Source organism: Equus caballus, chromosome 18 (genome assembly GCF_041296265.1).
Source record: "Equus caballus isolate H_3958 breed thoroughbred chromosome 18, TB-T2T, whole genome shotgun sequence".
NCBI lineage: Eukaryota > Metazoa > Chordata > Mammalia > Perissodactyla > Equidae > Equus > Equus caballus.
The window spans coordinates 44,704,815-44,723,839 of NC_091701.1; the positions used below are offsets into that span (position 1 = coordinate 44,704,815).

The 19,025-nt window shown below is 36.7% G+C and overlaps 1 protein-coding gene across 4 annotated transcripts in view; it reads right to left on the reverse strand.

Annotated features, from left to right (window-relative positions):
• The window catches only part of FIGN (fidgetin, microtubule severing factor), a 126,754-nt gene that overhangs the window by 99,514 nt on the left and 8,215 nt on the right, over window positions 1-19,025 (reverse strand). The window lies entirely within an intron of this gene.

Sequence of the window (19,025 nt, forward strand, 5' to 3'; positions counted from 1 at the left end):
GTCTTCACACAATCTGAGTGCAACGCTGAGGACTCAGCTTCCTCATAAAGCCGTTTCCCTCCGCAGCATGTAACTTGGCCCTTGGCAGACACAGAGAAGGAACAGATCTACCTTGCAGTGAGTGAGCTGTGCAGCCCTAATCCAAACCCAGACATTCCTGAGCAATCGAGACCGTCCTCTTTGCAACGAAAGCCTTCCTAAAAAGTCCTATTTAGCCATAAAACAGCCTCCATACCAATTCTTTATGCAATCCTCTTTACAACTAGCTAATCACATGTGATCATCCTTCATTTAATGGAACCTACATTCACTTTATACAATAATTAAATGATACATCTAGCAGAAATATAAAGCACAAAACAGTTCATTTGGAAAAGATGCAAACAAATCGCCAGGGACCTATGAAGGACTCAGGTTGAAAATCAAGGGGACCTTAGTTTTAGTATCTAGGAGAAAGGCCAAAAGCTTGGAAATTTCTAGAGTTTTTTAAATCCTCATTGAAGCGTGATCCTATGTTACAAGCTACAGAACTCGCCACTCAGCTGTTGGGAGCCCAAGAAGCGATCTGCTGTGTAATCGAGGGTCTATCTGCACAAGACTTTGCAGACCCCAGATGCCATCACCAGAGAAGCGACCTCATGCTGGTATCTGCCCAGCTCCAATAAAGCAAAATAAACATATAACCCATGCTTCTGGAATGAAAGCTGGCTTTTCTTCCCATATCTATGAACAAAAAAATAGAATAGTGTTTTCTAATGGGCAGACCGATCACTTTTATTTTTTCTCTCACTCTTGGAAACTCCAGGAAACAAAAGAAATACCTTACCCAGATGTACACTGTTATTTATATTTATTTTCTCATTGCTTTACAAATGTTAACATACGCTGTCATATAATAGCCCATAAGGAAAATAACTATACAAATATTAACTGAATAAGAAATGGTCAATTAAAACTAATCAACAATTGATGGTGACTGTTTCTGTACTATGAAGCAAATGATAAGTATTTGTAAAATTTTCCCTAAAGTTTTGTGCCTGCTACATAAATTTTTAAAATTCGATGCCAAAGTAGTGATATCAATTAATGTTCCAGTAGTTATCATCAGAGTTCTGGCGAAGAAAATACCCTCCTGATGCAGAAAGCAGTTGTGTCAATGAGCAACCTCCCGTTTTTAGGGATAAAGGTACTCATCCATACAACGCTTCAAAACTGAGAAATTTCAGCCTGGAGATCTGTGGTCCTACGAAAGACAGACAAAGTAAGATTTAGCAAGGATACAAGTTACCCACTAGTGAAAAATATGAAGATTAAGCAACTCCGGTCTGTCCTTGGTTTATTTTGCTTTTTATTTTGGTAAAGCTAAATGACCTTCCTCCACAGGAAATAAATCTGTAAGGAGCTGAAAATCACAGGCAATTAACACACCGACCAACAAGAGAGTCTTCTCAAATTATGGTTTTGGATGTACCAAATGCAGGTAGAAATGTGTTTGTGAAAAGCAAGGTAAAGCACTACCCAGGCAGACTTGCACGACTGCTGGCAAACAGAATTGAGTTTCGTTCTGTGCAAGATTTTGTGCTGCCTGACTGTGACATAATAGTGTCAGCTAAATGAAAGGTTTTACTTAGTGCCAATTTTAACAAAACCCAATGTTTAACTTATGACATAGTAGAGATTTGGAGGTCTTCCTCATCACCTTCAAAGGGAGTAAACCAGAATCCTGCATGAGATGAAGGTACAATTTCATCTTGTACGGTTCCCACCCTCACCCCAGGTAATAACTTATTTGTTGGTAAAATAAAGACCTAGAGCATTAGCTAAAGAGACACAATTACAAGATTACACGGAGTCAGCGTTCACCTGTACACAATGGTTTGTCCGACTACAAAGAACCATCCTTTTCAAATCTTTTCATTTTATACAAACTCTTTCTTGCTTCACTAAAACAAAAATGTATACACTTGTGCACATGCATGTGTACACACACACACCATGAGAGAAAAGAAAGAGCATTCGTTTTTAACCACAGAACTGCAATAAAATCAAATATCCTTTTTACACGAAAGGCACTGCCTGGATAAGAAGACGCTTGCCGCTTCTCAGAGCAAGTCCAGTTACCATAACAAATGTACATTTTACCAGCCTTGGAATTCTAATTGTGTTTAATACAGTTTCATGTTGCATCAAAGTACAAAATCAATACCATTTGTCCAGCACACAGGAAAAATGGAATCTATAAACGGCTCTTATTGAGTAATTAAACACCTATTATTGTCATGGGTGGTGAAACAATGAATATGATAAGATAAATTTTTGCAAGAAAATACTGCAGTGATTAATACCTCCCTACGTATTAAATAAAAATGACTGCCTTTTGTGCAGTACTGCTGGCAGAAGAACGGGGACGCGAGAAGTAGTTGCCAGTGCCACAATAACAGGCTAACCTTGAACTGAACTCCTTTCCTCAAGAAATTAAATGCTGGAGCAGGACTTGAAATCCCCCCACTTAGAGCTCATTTGTGCGCCATGTAACCTGCAGTTCCTGAAAAGAACTCATTATCTTCAAAAGGAGAATCCCTTTATAATTTCTTTATGAATGTGTACATTGTTTCTACAAAAAAAAAAGTATTTCAATGTCCAAAAAGGATAAGAATATTAACAGTGTAAGCAAGGCAAAGAGACTTGTACCAACCACATACCATTTCTACTTCCAGGAATTCAAGTGCAGAATGCAATCTGTTATGGAAAACTGAACATTAGATTGAGAATGAGGTTAGAGGAAATGCATATTTAGAAAAAGAGATGAATCTGTGAGACTGATGCTAACGCTCCTGGTTATTCTGTTGCTAGAGTTCCTGCATCTTTCTGGGTCTCTGTCTCTGTCTCGAGTATAAGCATGAAACCCCTCCTTCTACAGCCCTCCCCACCCTGTACACACACACACACACACACTCCTCACCCACCACATGGTTCCTCCATCGCTTTGCTTTTTTTTTTTTTAACTTAAGAATGATGCACCAGGAACAACTACAAAGTACAAAAGATGAATCTATGGATGTGACACTTGTAAAGGGTAACCCTATTTCACAAGTGAGATGGGACAAAAAAGAAAGAAAAAAGGCCACTGAAGCAATAACTGCTCACTGAATTACCATTAAATTGTAAGATTTACAATCCAACGTACAGTAAGTGCATATCTAATGGAGTTTGTCCTCTAAAAGAATATAAAGTGAATCTTTGCAGCATAAGATGTGTGCGGGTGATGCATGTTTCTTTTATTCTATTTTTTCAATTAAAAACAAAAAAGTTCAAAACACGAAAAAAGGACACATTGATGCCACACCAACAAAACCCTGAGGGAAACTTGGAAGCTTACCTAATTTTAAATGCACTTTATGTTAACTATTCTCATTTTCAATCAAACTGGATTCATTCCTTCAAATACAAAAATAAGACATATATAATCAAGTAAGTATAGAAAAACAGAAGTCATGCTATCCTTCACACAGCATTAACACAGGAACAGTTAAACTTTTTGAATTGTTAAAAAAAATAAAAACCTCTGAGTCCAAATGATTGGTTATAAACTGCGAGATTTTTTGCTGAAGGCAAAAATAAGACAGAGTGTATTAGTAGTATTGTGTCATTTAATAAAGACAAATAAATTCTTACGTTGACAACATGGAGAGAATTCAATTATGATATTAATGTAATAGAATATCAATAATAATAAGACTATGTTCATTTTTATTAGCACAAACAACCCTGAGAAAGGAATCGATTATTTTGGAGCAAAATCACTTAAAATACTCTAATCAATTCTTTAATAACCATTAAAAGCAAATTCAAATCATCATTCTCTGTGCTGCTTTCTAAAGTAAACACTCATGAAATAATGCCCCTTTTCCATCTCACAACAAACACACTATAAAATATATCTGATTAGAGATCCATGCACATGAATAATATTTTAGCCAAAGCTTTCTAGAAAAGGAAAATTGATACAAGGTAGCGGAAGTAATATTATTAGAAGATTTATTTATTTTATTTTGATAAGTAGGTGTCTTTTTAAGGTAGCATTTCAGAAGTTGCTGTCCTTGAATTAAGTAAAATGTAAAACTATTACACCAATTTTGCAAACCTATGCTCTGCTCTTCTCACCTCTCCCCCACATGATCTGAATTTTATTTTAAAGGATTAACAAGTAATACATATGATCAGCAAGGATATCGTCGTTCTTTTAAACCTTAGTGAATCAAGTTGGCTAAAGGTGAAGTAGTGGAATTATCAGGACAAGTGGCTGTGTTACCAGAGCCTTCAGAAAGGTGCTGTACAGAAATGCCTAAATAAACAGCAGCATAAAGGCTTTTATATATGAGATATACACACACAGATCTCTCTCATTCACACACACACACACACACACACAGCCTGCCTCTCGTTATTAAAAATATAAAATAGATTCACCACTGTATATGAACCAAAAGGCATTTATAATGCCACCTCCCATTAATTTTAGCTTCAATGCTAGTTTAGAGGATGTACCGTTTTCTCCCCACCCTTGCCAAGATATGTGAAGGATTATCTTAAAAATCAGTCGGCTAAAGCCCCTCTCTATGCTACAGTGAGTCCGCGAATTTCCAGCATCTGATGAAGACCAGTGGACCACCTGATACTTTTTCAGCAGGGTGATAAAATTAAAGGATGGCTTTGATTTGCTTGAAGAATTACTTCCCTTACTTAATTGTTTAAAGTGCACAATATTCACACAAAGAGGGGGGAAAGAAGAAAATTAAGAAGGTGACTGTAGAGCCTGAGCTAATTGCAAGCTGATTAGATTGTGCCACGCAAGAGCTCTCCCTCCGTTACATACCATCACAGGCTCTGGTCTTTTCCACCCTGCTGCTGCAGCAAACAAGCTGATTTGCTAACAAAGTGGTCAGCTCAGGCACTTGCTTAGCGGCTCACGGGGTCCACAGACGGCTGCTCTCCATGCAGAGAATCTCAAGCTCCATTTTCCAATCTGATTACACGGCTCCTTGTTCCAGCAGCCTTAAACCTTCATGGCAGTTTACCAACATTTTCATCACTTTTTTCTTTTACAAAGCAAAAGAACTGATAAGCTCTCAGGTACCCAGGATTTTATAGTCAATGGCTGGCCAGCAGCCAGCATTCCCTCACCACACAACTGTTTCGGGCCACACTGCATAAAGCAGACAGGATTTACCAGACAGCACAGAACTATTAGAATTTTGCCATGTGGACAAGGAAGCGGCATGTTTCTGTCCGTACGGATGACGACTATTGTGTGTAATCACATCTAGGAAGTACAGAGACCTAGTAAGTGCCCGGCCTGCCCCCACCCCCAGAAAAAAAGAGGCAATGCAAAACAAACCAATGAGCATATGTCTGTGAATTTGCTATAACCCTAACTAACATGCTCAGGAACTCTGCCTGGGAGATGCAAAGCACCTAATAACTGTTTTTAAAAGTCCTGGTCTGATTACCTAGACCAATTACCACAATTACCATGAAAAATGATCCTGGCAACTTCTCACTAACATCTAAAATTTTGCAGGCAACTCAAAATAACTGATTAGCATCTTCAAACTTTGGCAATTCCCTAGAACTTTAAAAAAGACAAACCAAAAGACGCAGAGATGAAGCACAAAATTTATCATCTAAAGCCACTTCATGAGAATTCATCTGACTCCCTCTCATTCCCAGAAATCCCATCATGCCGTTAGCAGGAGTTTCAAGGTAATACACTCCCATTCCAAAGTTTAAAACAATGACTGCTGTAGCATTTCAAGTAAAACACCTATGGGAGACTCTTCCTCCTACGTAACATTTTTAAAATTGATTTTTACCTATAGCCCATGGGCCTGAAATGCAAAATAAACATGGACCTAAAATGTGAACTGTAACTTTACAGTGAGATAATGTAAATGTTCACTCACTGTATGCTTCAGTTCAACCAAAAAACAATAAACCACCAAAAAATAACAACAGAGCCTCCTTCAGCCATGGCAATAACTTTCCAACAAAAATCAAGAAAAGAAAAATGGCTTTTAATGGCCGTGGCTATTCCTGGTTCATTTTTGCATAATATTGATCTATAATAAAGGGTTTGGGAGGGGAGGGGGAAGGGAGGGGAAGGAGAGGAGTCCAGTTATGGGAAAAATGTACAACTTGGCTCACACAATGCCTCCGTACTCCAGCTCACCAGTGCGCTGACCCTCTGCATCTCAGAGTCATTAGCTGGAGTCCCAGCCCTGCCTGCAGGAGGGGGGATTTGAACTCACACGCCAAAATGGGGAGATTCGGGATTTTGAGCATGGCAGACAGAAGGGTCAGTCCTCCTCGCTGATGAGGAGGACACTTGTCCCCTGGGGAGGAGAAAACTGGATGAGTGACTGTCGCAAGATTCAGGCAACGGACATGTTGCTGACTCAGGAATGGACTCTGACAGCCACCCTGCTTGTGTCCAGCCGCTCCGAGTGGGAGCAATTTTAGGGCCGAAGCATTGACAGGTACATGCGAAAGTTAGGGGAGAATGGAAGAGAGAGGAAAGAGGGAGTGAATGAGCAATGCAACAGCAACTCTTTCTCGAGACACATCCACGCAAGAAATAAACATTTTTCCTGACTGCAAGTTGATATTGCCCAACAGCTAAAAGATGTGTGTGGATATGCATATTTAGAACACCCACAGCATTTCTGAAGGGACTTAAAAGAGGACATGCAATTTAAAAACTGATAAACTGGGCTCGGTATAAATCCACATCCACAATACTGCAAAACCCTATAAACTCATAGAAAGTATACACATACACCCATATATGTATTTGCATGTGGGTGGTATTCTGCATAAATGACTGTCAACTTAAAATGCCATTCTCTAATTTATATGCAAATTCTACCTCTGGTAAAATAAAAACATATTTTAAGCAGCTTATAGTGCCAACACATTATTCCCATGAATGATTCCTAGTAAACTATTTATGCCAACTGTGGGTTGTTGCTTTTTTTTCTTATGATTTATTGGATGGTGAACGAAACCACTTAAACTATAGTTGTCTGTATGAATCAGTAATTTTCATGTTTCTAATTAAAATGTAAACAGCGTAATGAAGACATCAAGTTTTTAGGCAAATGTCTCTTCCAGTGCCACTTGGGGTATGGTAATTACTGGAGCAGATCTATGGACGCTCCAGAATCCTCTACAAGTCCAGATTAAAAGCATTACTGCGAAACCTGGCTTTTTACACCAGGGAATTCTGTACTCTAACCCATTCCCAGTTTGCTTACAGATGTACACTGGCACTACCTTTAAAACCTGGTCATTAAAAAAAATCAAAATGGAAAATAATCAAGTAATTTATATTTAAAATGTTGATTATAAAACATTTGCTGGCAATCAAAACGCTGGAACTAGATCTACTCGGATTTGATTTCCTGCCATTAGCTTCTTGAGAAAAAAGAAAAGAAAAGAGAAACAGCAACCAGTGTCTACGCTAAATTTCCAGAGCCCAGAACTGGGTCGAGGGCTGGAGGGAAAATCTGATTCCAGATTCAAAGAAAATGTCAATTTCCAAGAGTTATTTTGTTTAAAGGAACAGTTTAAATGAAATAAATTCACAATACACAAATTAGCAAAATTTAAAAATAATATATAATCCATGGAATAAAAACATGTCCTTTTCCCCTCTCATATTCAAGAACGTAAAAGTGCCTTTGATAGGGAGCTGTAATCTGTTTTCATTTTTATTTCAGCATCTCTTTCTTTCCGAAATTCGTCAAAATTTATCCTAACGCAAATGACCTCTTACACATGCGGAAGAAATACATCACCTCTTCTGCCTACAACTGTTCACTGAACTTCTCGCTGAAGCCTATTTTTCCAAGTTAACCAGCATGCTGGCTTTACATATTTAATACCCAGCACTTGAACAGTTCTTTTTTTTTAAATTATAATTCTGCACTGCCCGCCCCCCACCGCCTCCACACACCCCTTAGAACTACTGTAGCCACATTTGCAGTTGGGTAGTTACAGGTGAAATCTGTAGTGATACGAAAAGTCTAAAACGTATGATAAAAGGAAGGTTTTCCTTCCCACATCACACCCCTGGACTCAAAGTCCACAGACGGACTGATATGGCCAATTTTCATATTATTTTTACATAAATGCTAGACAAGCATGTTGCTAAGGTTGGCTGTGGAATTGAAAATGGATAAGAAATGTGAGTGTGTGCTGGGGTGACGTGAGGCAGAGAAAGAGAGCAATTTTTGCACTGTTATGTTTTATTACTAAAGTAATGCAGACAAATAAAAGTGGATCTACCATCCTGGGGTCAGAGGGAATGCTTAATCTAAAAGTGTGCTTGACCACTTTTCCATCTGAAAACATGTAAGCTTATTTTTTTTTTGCTGATTTGGGCATAGAGACATAGTATTTTGAGGTGGGCGAGGGGTGGGCATGGAGAGAACTGAGGATGTGTAAGAGGCATATTTTGGTGATGTTTAAAATTTTTTTTAACACCTCTGGGGGTTTTCTGAGGGAAAGAAAGCTGATTAAACAAGGCCAAGTGTTTTGTCGGCTTAAGGGCGATATCATAGTTGTGTTCAATATCAGAAGTGTTGCGAGTACAGGCATCATTTCTATTCGCTTTGTGCCAGAAAGGTAAACACTGGATTGCATTGTGGATTAAAACAATAAGAAATCCCTTTCCTCTCAGGCTTTCAAGGCCGTGTTAATCGGGTGTAATTTTTAATGAACACTAGCTGCTTGGTACTCATTCAAGACATTTCATTAGAAGGTTATTCATTTAAAAATCAACGTTTCAACCATATCAAGCTGTAACCTTTCTTGAAATGTAAATGAATGGTTTAAATGAGAAGATTAATAAAGAAGGGATGTTCCAATTCCAAGCATGGCATGCTATGTATTTTTAAATTTGTCTATGCCAGATGCTGTCAGTCAGAACAAAAAACTGTCCAAGCAGACAATCTGTGCGTCTGAATGTTGATCATGTTGGAAAGTACAGGGGGGAGGGGGGGAGTGTGTCAAGGATTCATGGTCCTTCATCTTTGCAGTAGAGCAAACACGTCTCTCAGTATAGCGACAGACAGCTGCTTCCACTTTCTAATGTGCCCTAACTTAGATCACTGAAAGAATTGTCAGCACTCAGAGAAACACACAAAGATAACATAGCCAGCTGCCATGGAGGGGAAAAACAGCACAGCTCAGAAGAAATGGGATTTGTTCCATTTGCATGATGCTGCCTCCCCTGGGCCCCTTTCTTTCAAATCCAAAGCACAAAAGACAACACTTAACATATTTGCTTAAAGATGACAACCTCATGTTGATTTCATTTGGATGTAACAGTGTCAGGATTACAGATATAAGAATACATTATATCTGTAACAGAGACTGACAAATGTACCCATCAGTGGAACTGTCTGATTCATCTGCTTATACAGCCATTTTACCATCCCAAGGGTGCCATCTAAGTAGTAACTTTAGAAGACTGAAGGTCTAATTTTATTACACCACATTTCAACCTACTAAACAATATTATTTCTAAAATAGATCATTTTTATTGGAAGTCTCCCTGATGAAAAATCCAGTAGACACCAGAGAATTTATGAACTGTATGGGTCCTTTGAACTCAATATACTGCCCATTTTAAACAACTTTTCTTGCTGTATGGCAAAATCCCACTATCAAATAAGTGAAAGTTAGAGAGAATATGTATGTTTTGAGCATCTGAGTATATTGATAGACTAAACAGATTTGAGAGAGAGAGGGGGAAAGGGAGAGAGATTGACTGATTGATTACACGGCCAACTATAAAATCAGGCCTTACCTGGTCCATTTGAATAAATTCTTTGTAACCACTTACCTCTGTCTATTCTATTCTATGTCCTCCCTCAATACAGACTCCATACTTCAACAGCAACTACATGAATAATCATTGCCTGTCAATAGCTTTTGGATATATACCCAATCCGATTTCCAGTTAAGGTATTCTTTAGGCAGAGGATAAGACAAGAGAATGATTTAAAGCTAAATTGGCTAGCCGCTAGTCATTGTAATACGTACAGCTTAGGAAACCATGACTCCGATCTGAAACCTACATAGTTTTACAAATCTTTATTCTGTATGGCTTTATGGATTTTGACTTTATTTTTTAAGCAAATAAAAACATTTAGGATGATGTGATCGAATTGAGTTATCTGCATTTACATTACTCTGATTTACTTGATTGGAATTATGGGGGCAAGAATGGAGACACAAGGAGCAGGCAGAGAGGACACAACCATTCTCTTCACATATGCAAGATATACACAGACACAGGCACACATGTACAAACACACACATAAATGCCTGGGCACATTCAGCCCCATAGCCCAACCAACTGACTTCCCATAATGAAATGCTGGCTCCCTACGCTCCTGGTTTGTCCAAAAGCAGGTCTACTGCATGTTGCTATTTACTGGCAACAGTATAACTCACTCATTTGGTCTTGTTTTATAAAATAGAGTTAACTGCTTATATGTGAAATTTCTGCACAGCAGATGGTTACAAATCATTATTTTCCATTTGTTTAGTTTCTAGTAAGAACACGAAAAACTGTGGTGCAGTGATGCAAAGAAAACTAGCAGCCTGCATGATAACCCAACCAGTGCCAGAAGACACATTAAAAAAAAATCACTCTTATCACATAGTATATCAAGACTAAATATAATTTTGAGGGATGGGAGGGGTTACTTGCCCCCTCCCCATCCATAAAGGAAAATGCCATTTGAATAATTTATTTCTTAGTATAAAATCCTCTAAGATTTAGCCTCTATAATTTTTAAAGTGATCAAAGTTTCTAGAAGCAACTTATTATAACCATTAATGTTTGTCATCACCCAAGCTGAAATCACTTTCTTTGCTCTAAGTGGCCCAGTTGTCCAACAGAAAATGGGAAATAGGAGCCATTTGTGGACAAGTGCACATGCACAGAAAATTAAGCTGTAAATATCTGGACCAGGTTATTACTGGAATCTGGAAACATCTGGGGCTACAGAACAAGCCAAGCCCCATTTCCACAATGTCCAGGTAATTGCTTAAATGATTTATACCTTACTGTTTCTATGAAAAATGTCTTTAAAGAGAAACATTTGTAGGCTCGGTTCTGCAATAAAAACTGGTATCTGATTTCACTTGTACAAAATCTTGTGAAAGATGCTACAGTCCTTCAAGGACATATGTATGACTAAACCAAACCCTGGACAAAGACAGAGTGCTAAAAGAAGGCGTGGTCACTCAAGGAAAACAATCGTATCCAGAAAGCAAACTTTAATTTGTCTATTTGTGATTAGTGTTTACTCTAATCAATGAAATCCATCCAAAAAATCCTCTTTATGCACAGATGACAAATATATTCAAGCCATTTTAGAGTGAACGCTACCTCAATGTCCATTTTCAATTTCAGTTTTAACTAATTTCTCATAAATCTTGTTGACTGAATCTTCAACTGAATATCATGCCAAACCTATCTCCTAAGGGACAAATAAGGGCCACCTCCCAGAAAGACCTGAGCCACTTCATTAATCTGGAGTGAGATTTAAATTGGCTCACTTAGATGGTGCTTGTATGAAGCTACCAACTGGCCCGTTCAGAACGAACGAGCTATCAATGCTGTCATGTTTCACAGGTTGCTCTACACACATACACACACACACACACACACACACTCACTCACACCCACACACATAGCTGTATTCACTTGAAATAATTTTATGTTTCATTTCATATTTTAAGCCAAGAGGAAAAATACAGCTTCATACTCTTCAAGAACTGCTGTGTCTAGACCTAACAAAAAATTCAATTACTGACAGCTCTCAACTATGCTTATGAGGGCAAGGGGGAAAAAAAAAGGACAGCAAAATAAACTATTGACCACTGACTTTTAATCATGGCTCATATTTTGTGACCACCAACTTCCATTACTACTCTCTCTAGGGAATCACCCAATTTTCCTCCATGAAGAGGACTAAAGGAATAATGGCTGACATTTTAGGTGTGAAGAATCTGCCTGGATATTTTTATTTATTTAGTTTAACACCCCAAAACTTCCTGATTATAAACCAGGTAGATTTTTAAGCCCATGCATTTAAATCTTCCCTTGATTTAATTTGGTTGTTGGCAAGCCATCATCAAAAGGCTTTACAATTCATAGTTGTTACTCTCAGTCTCAGGGATTTTAACTTATATTTGAGCAATTTTAATTGGCTTGAAGTTTACTGAATGGTTTCCAGAAAACCAGACGAGCTGATTCAACCAAGGAACTAAATAGATTGTTGTATTCAAAGTGCAATAATGCTTTTGCTACTTCTAGCATTTTTTTCCCCATCTTTATTATTCTACCTACAATGTACTATCCTTCTTTACTATCAAACCTCTTTGCTGAAGATGCCGTGTTTTCATGCAATTAACTAAGCAATGTTTGTCCACAGTAGTTCACTTAATGGCATATCTTCATCATAATCCAGGTTCAACAATCAACATTGCAGATATTTTCTTCCACAATAAGGTGTATGAGATCAACCTAGATTTCAATACGAAGTGATAAGACAGCATGTAGAACTTTTCAGATCTGAAGAGCCCAAACTGGGAGAAACTGGTGAGCTTTCAGTAGAGTTATAAGTTTTCTTAGCAAAATTGTGTTTTTAAAAGAATGACAATAGAACCTTTGTTTTTCTGAGTTCTTTCATGAAGCAATGTGAACAAGTGCCTTTCTCTGGTACAGCTATCTTTAGGTTCAAATACACAAATATAAAATAGAAACCTTGTAAAATACTGTTGACTAACTCATTATAATTTCAACATTTCATCAAATTGAATTTCCCTTAGGAAATTTTGCGATGTTATTTGTTGTAACAGTGGTGACAGGTCTGAGAAAGAAACTGACTACTCCACACACACACACAAACCCAACTGGTAATGCAGTTGAACCACTAGAAGACAAGGTCATTGGGTGTAACCACAGAAAATTGTTTACTGCCTAGTATTTAGTACAAAATAAATTAACAGTGTCAAACACTAAATATAGAACAAAAATATGCAGTTAAAATATTAACCAAAGATATTCACAATCTACAGAGTCAGTGAAAGTTATCACATCAACTGCAGATCAACTAGTTGGCATCTCACATCTTATCACCCTAAAAGTACCGTCATATTCCCAAAGAAATCTTTTTGGAGTACCGTTGGGGCACATATTTGCATACTGCCTATTAATCGGAGAAAAGACAAAATAGAAAGAATGCCTTAGGAGGCACTGGTTTCCATGTTCAACCAAAGGCTGAATAACCAACTGTCAATCAACCCTATGCTGGCAAGAAGTTGATTTGGAAGTCTCCTAGTCTAATATTTTATGATTTTGTACCCTCAAATTTTTCCAACTGCAAACACACAGGGGAAAAAATTAAATATGTAGAGCACAGCGATTTGAAGCCATTCATTGCTGTCTATAATCAAAATAGGCTACAGATTTTCATTTTGTAAGACTTTTAAAGATAGCCTTATAATGTTCTGTTTTTATAAAATAGTTTAAATGCTCTCCTATCCAGAGATACAAAAGTAGAATAAATGCCTGTATGCTCATTTTTAGGTATATAACTCTAAAACTATTTTTCAGGGTTATAAAGTCTTTCTTTGGTAATTAAATTACATGAAGAATATAGAAATTTCATTTTTTTAATGAAATACACAATTTTAATATATCTGTTCTTTAAATATTTTTAAAAGCATCCTCCAATTTTTTAAAAGTAAGATTAATAAAAGATTAACCAAGTGACAGTCTCCTACACTTTTATCAATTCAATTCACCAGACATTTATCAAACACTTACTATAGGTCTCACACTGTACAGGCACACTGAGGAAATTAAAAATAGAAAAATGAATTAGATGTGGTCGGCTCTCAAGGAGTTTACAATTTCATAAATGAGAAACACAAATTCCCAGTAATCTATAGTAGAAGAAAAATGATGGCAAATGATCAAAAGGAGATTTTTTAAAAAGTGCTTAGGGAATATGAAGTAGGTGTCAAAATGGATCCCAATCAGGGTGGCTCAAGCAAGTTTTCATAGATGATGTGACATTTAAGCTAGACATCAAAGTCCTGGTAGGATTTCAACAGGTGGAAAAGAGCATTCAGGAGAGTAAAAAGAAGATAAACAAAGACTAGGGATAAAGTGGAGGGAAGATGGAATTGCTTCCAGTTTGATTAAGTTCCAACTTTCAAACTGCTCTATAATTTATATATATATTTTAAAAGATTTGAAGTCCCTAACTCCGCTACTGCTTGAATTAATCTGCTTGTCAATCTATTCATAGCTTTTACAGGGAAAACCCATTGGCTAACAAATACTCACCAACTCTCAACATATTAGAATTGCTGACACATTTGCTTGTAGCCAATTGGTAAGCATATTTAATGAATGGTTACCATCCCACCTGAAGGGCTTAACAGAGTGATACATGGTCCTTGAGTTTCCTTCTTTGTTTCCAAGACAATTTCTGGAGCTTCTTAAAGAGAAATAAAAAATCTGTTTCATCAGCCATTGGCCACTAGCAATGTTCCAAGTTACTCAAGCTCACTAGTCCATGACGAAGCGGTTATGGACTATACAGAACTGGAGAAAATCTTAATCATCATTGGATCAACTCTCCTTTTATAAAATAGTAAACTGAGGCTCGGAGACGTTGAGTAACTTATCCAAGGTCACAAATATGATAGACTGTTGGCTTCTCTGACAATTTCTTCACCATTGTCCCCTTCCTGAGGTATTCTTACCAGCATGGTGGCAACTTCTTAAGGTTCTCGATAGATTGTTTTGGAGCTTTGGCCAGATGGTGAGCTAGGTGTAGTGCCTGTGGTTAGGATATTCAATTCCGAAGAGATAGCTCTACTTTCATGACTTCAAACCAAGAAGAATGATATTTGTTACAGAGCAGAAAGTTTAAGATCTCATGAAATGTATCAATTTTTGGTTCAGAGAAGTGGTTCTCAACCCCAACTTGACATCAGAATCACTGGAGGAGCTTAAAAGACAGTCATTCCCCAAACTTCCATTCAACTGGTCTGAGGTACGGCTAGGCAAGTTTCTTCGTTCGTTTGTCTGGGTTTTGGTTATTAAGGTACAGCCAGCATTTATAGACTAGATACAAAATTTATCATCAAACTTTGCTCAAATCAAATCAAATCATACATCTATCTACTTTAATGATTTGAACTCGTGTAATAGAAATAAATGCATTATTTTCCAAAAGAAGCCTTCAAAAAGATATACCCCAATCCTCAATGGATTTTCTTCTATAACTTCATTTGTGGCCTAACCAAATTGAGTACGTTTAGGCAGAAAAGAGTCTAAGAGTAATACAAGTCATCTTTAAAGGCATATGTATTTTTCATACTGTTTCAAATTATGTGGAAAAAAGGGGCAATAGTTCTTTTAATTTGGCTGACTGCAAATTGTGTATATTCAAGATTTGATATAGAAACTTCCATTTTAAAAAAGAAATAATTTGTTTATTTGTTTAGATTATAGTGCTTCATGCTATTTAATGTGGACTAGTCACTGATTCTTAATAAATGATCAGTTTTCTCACATAATTATATTAGGATTTAATTTTTTAATTGCCAATATCATTTTTAGCAACAACAGTCACATGAAAACAGTCATTACCCTCAGCTTTCCTCACAAACCTCCTAATTTCTTTTCCCTTTAGTTATTTCCCCATTCCTACAAGTTGTCTTTCACCTTCTGCCCATGCCAAAAAACGCTGCTCTACTTTCCTCCCACTACACAGCACAATATCCTCTTAATTCAAGCTACTTCCTCTTGATCTAAATATCATATTCCAGGAGCTCAAGTGAAATCTGACTTTCCAGATGATCAAGTAATAGCCAGCCCTACAGATAAATACTAAAAAGCAAAACCAAAAACCCAGTCCCTCAAAACAGTACGCGAGGTATGGGTAAGACTGGAGCCCAGCAGGAGGATGGATGAGACAGCAAGGTTCCTGGTGAGTCTGCAAATAGCAAAGTAGGAAGAAAACCTTTTTCTTCCTGGCACCAAGCATAAGGACACCTGCGGAGTTGGCTGTTAGAAATTATACATACACATAAAAAATATACCTATTCAGGGACACCCGTGCATTGCAATTATACATCAGCAACACCTCCCACGTGAAGCATTTTGGTACAGTAGGGTAGATTTCAAGAAAATAGAATTATATTGGGGTAAAATTGTGGATTTTTGCCAATCATTATGAACAAATCTATACTGTTGTACTGTTCTCACTGGGTATCTTTAAAAATAAACAGTACAAAATAGTTTCCTCTTAAGGTCTTTTTACTTTGATACTAAAACAAGACAAAAATCAAAAAACAAACAAAACAAGCGTTAATACATTGTATGCATTCACTGAGGACTTAGCAAAAGAACAAAGGATAATAAGGAACTTTCAATATTAGATTTGTACTTTAACTACTTAAATGTTATTGATAGAGATTTCACACCTATGTTCAAAAAAGCAAAAAAAAACCCAAAAGGGATTTTGCATATGTACAGAATTTTTCTAGAGGGACACTAGCTCGGCCTAAACATCTATTTCTGAATGAGATTGTTCAGTGCTATCATCTTACCATGCACAAGTAAATTCATATTGATAATTAGTTGATTGGTATTCTTAGAATTACATAAAAGATATTTTTCCAATTAGAGAACACTTACTATATTCTTAGTACATTTAAAATCTTCCCATAACAAGAACAAGCACTGTTCATGTAGGCATACAAAATTCCAAATCTGGTGATATTTTTTCCTTGTAGTTTGTCAGACAAGGATACAGGCCATTCGGGGTCCCCATGTCTACATTTGGGCTATATCAGTATTCCCCTCAAAAATGTTGCTTAATCTTCTAAATAATACAAATGAAAATCTCTCTTTAAAGGAGAACTTTGCACCAACACTCTTGGCGTAGGATACCACGGTACGGGCCAGGGATTAGACCCACATCTTTTATAAGTTGGGCCTAAAATTGACTCCAGATTTGTGACTCATGAGTGGAAAGTCAGTTTTAATATAGATGTGCTTTAAAAAGTAAAAATGGCTATTATACTTAACAAGTTACATATTGGGTATTATTCTCAAAAATGACTCATAAAATATCTTTTTAAGTACTTAAAGTCATGAATATGTTCTACTCTTTTACCTCTGCTTGAATGTAATTTTTCATTTTCCAGGAAAGGATACATTTTCTAACTAACCCCGTTAACCTAATTACTCATAAAGAAATACCAAAAGCATCCCTGACATCGATACCTCCACAAAGAAATCTATCTGTGCACATGCACAAGAGCATATTCCATTTAGCTAATCAAAACCGCAATTTTTATTTAAAAGATTCCTTTAGATCCACGTAATTCCTAGCAGTAAAATTTATCAAAAGCACTTAAAGTTTGCAAACAGTACAACTACCCTATCCATATCCTTATTTCTTCATCCACATACTTAAATTCAAAAGTATTAACTATTAAGGGTAAAAGAATAATAGTACTCTGTTTATTTAATGGTCTTTGTTTGATCTTAAATGGGAATTGTAATGAAAATGCCTTCCATCTTAAGGGAACCTTTTATCCTACTCAGACAATTATCTTGTAAGATGAAAATCAGTGAATCATACCTAATTAAGATTTATAATTTAGCATCATTCAGGTATATGATCTAAGAGAAAGAGTTTACAACCTGAACTTCAATTTGAAAGGGAGAAGAAGTGAATAGAAGGGAAATAAAACAGCGATTTGGGGCGTAACAATGTCTTATATTGCCACATGTTTACCCAGATTCCTGGTTTAATCCTTTTTAAAGCCAAACATTTAATATGAAAATATAACCTACTAAAGGATAGGAGTAAGGTAGGAAAAGAAGGGTCCCAATTTAAGTTATACCATAGATTTTGTAGATAGGTTATATGACATAGAACATTAAAAAGTATGCATTGTGCCTAATTACCTATTAAAATATTTCAAGTTTACAATGCCTTAAACGCAAAAGATTCCTAAACTGTGGGGTGAATTTATAATTAAATGGGACACTGCTGTAATAGTTATTTTCAAGCCTCCTTTCATTAGAGTACATGTCAGCTGAGAGAGCAAAGCCTTATTTCACAAGGCAAAGATTTTTCTTCTTAGAAGGTCTCATATACAGCATTTCTCTCCACGAAGTCTAACAAGGCATTCAAAATAAGTTCAATTTTTTTTTCTTCCTCAGAAATATCTTTAAAGCCCCCCACCCTCACCCCAGTCTTGGATTACATAAAAGAATAGTTACTTTTCCACCGTCTTTGATATTTCCCTTCCTGGGAGAGTCATCTGATGTGAGAAATATCTTTTGAAAATAAATGGTACAACTTCAAGTGCACTCAGATCCATTTCTTGCTGGACATTCCATCGTATCTCAGTTTTGATTTGAAAAAGCTGTTTGACTTCAAAATTTAGTTTTAGGTATCTCGGTATGAAGCTTGATCTCATTGAGAAGTATCTTGGGAAGCAGCAATGTAAATGTTTTGTCCGCCCATAAACACAGAATATTCAAACCAAAGGGGAAAGGAGTCACAGAGGGTGACTACGTTATTCAGGGAGAAGGAGGTTATTCCAATTCAAGTTCAGAAACCAAGTTCACAGTTTGAATATAACATACTGCAAAGTTAACGTAACTGCACGAAAGAGTCACTTTTCATCTTTAACACAGCTGTCACCACATGTTTATATAGCTACAACGCCACTTCGTAATGTCAAAATATCAATACTTGCTACTATTATAAGAAGATAATTATTTTTGTGTTTGCCCTTTTTTCCTGATTGGTACTCAATGCATTGTGCTTTTATTTCTTTAATGGTCAGGATTTTCTATATTTTTAGATAATTTAGGCTTCTACATTGAAATACTTATTTTACTT